This window comes from Echinops telfairi, unplaced genomic scaffold (assembly GCF_000313985.2).
Source record: "Echinops telfairi isolate 266 unplaced genomic scaffold, ASM31398v2 ScPeMD7_7475;HRSCAF=8513, whole genome shotgun sequence".
Classification (NCBI taxonomy): Eukaryota; Metazoa; Chordata; class Mammalia; order Afrosoricida; family Tenrecidae; genus Echinops; species Echinops telfairi.
The window spans coordinates 10528668-10530181 of NW_022111379.1; positions in this window are offsets into that span (position 1 = coordinate 10528668).

Below are 1514 nucleotides of genomic sequence, written 5' to 3' on the forward strand. Positions count from 1 at the left end.
GGTGGAGAGGTGGGGGCCGAGGAAGGGGGGCTGAGAGTGGTGGGTGAGCAGCAGCAGGGGAGGGGTGGGGGGAGGAAGGTGAGCAGGGTGGGCAGCAGCCACCATCTGGAGACCAAGGTGCGTATCGGCGGCAGGCAGGATGCCAAGGGGAGATGGAAAATGAACTGCGGTGGGTTGAGGCCTCCAAGGGTGCTGAAGGGATTCAGAGAGGGGGACCCTGATGTCGGGTCCCCGAGGGCACCTGAAGCAGAGGGTTGTGGAGAAGACGAGGGTGAGTCCTGTTCTCTGAACACCTACTGGTGCCCGGCTCTGTGCCTGTGGAGGGTAATGTCCATCAAAAGAAGTATAGGCTGTACCTTCAGCATTGACCGCATGCCAGCCCTGATCAGAGAGGGTGGGTGACCTGTCCCGTGACACACAGCAGGGGATGGGATTCCAGCCCCCGGGTCTGCCTGCCTCCAGTCCTCCTTCCACACTCAGGCAGGGAGGAGGGCCAGAGTCTGGAGTCTTGGCTGTAGTACACCAGGTGTGTGACCTTGAACAAGTGCTCTCTTTGGGCTCAGTTTCCACACCTGAAACGTGGGGAGCCTGCTGGCTGCTGTACAGGGCTGTGTCTGGATGTGGGTGACGACCCAGCCCTGGTTCCCCAGAGAGCTGGCTGCGGGCCTGGGACAGCAAAGCCCACCTGTGGTTGCTGGAGCTGCGGCTACAGCCATAGTGCACTGGAAAGGGCTTTGCTCCCTGCTGCCTCCCAGTGGCAGCAATTGAGTACTTCATGGGATGGGCCTGGATTGGCTTCCCAGAGCCACAGCTTGCAGGGGGATCAGAGAGCAAAGGGGGGTATCTCAGGCCCTTCCTTGCTGGTTCCCTAGATCCCTAAACAGGATAGGGACTTCCTCCCAGGCAGCACCTTGGACAAGGAAGGGGACTTCTTTCTACACCATACCCTGATGTGTGATGCCCAAGGAGTGCTCTGTCCGCCCCCGCCCCCCCCAGCTTGAAGCCCCTCCTCCTGGGAGTCTCTTAGCGGAAGTGGTTTCTGCTTCGCTCTGCAGCCCCACCCATGGCCCCTCCTTGCCCCTTCTGCTCTGCATCCTCTGAGCTGGCCACCCTCACCCCATCAGCACCCCAGGAAGCCAGAGCCCTTGAGAGACAAGCAGGGACCCTCTGCCCAGGCCCGACCCTGGGCCCGAGCGTTACTGAATTCTCCCACCATTGCCACATAAGACCCCAGAGCCTGGAAGCAATTTTGTAAGGCCCATTGTTTCGGGCAGGGAAGCTAAGGCACAGAGCCATTGTGGCTTTTTGATACAACCTGATGAAGCAGACCTATTGGGGGGGTGGGGGCGGGCTGTGCTTGGAGGAGGTGAGCAATAACTCCACGACCCCATGATCTTTGGGCTCTGTCCACTCTGAGCACACACCGAAATATATATGCCTCCTGCCTGTGGGTCAGCCCTGCGGGCTCAGGCATCATGGGGACATGGGTGTGAGGGTGATGAGGGTCCCGGGGC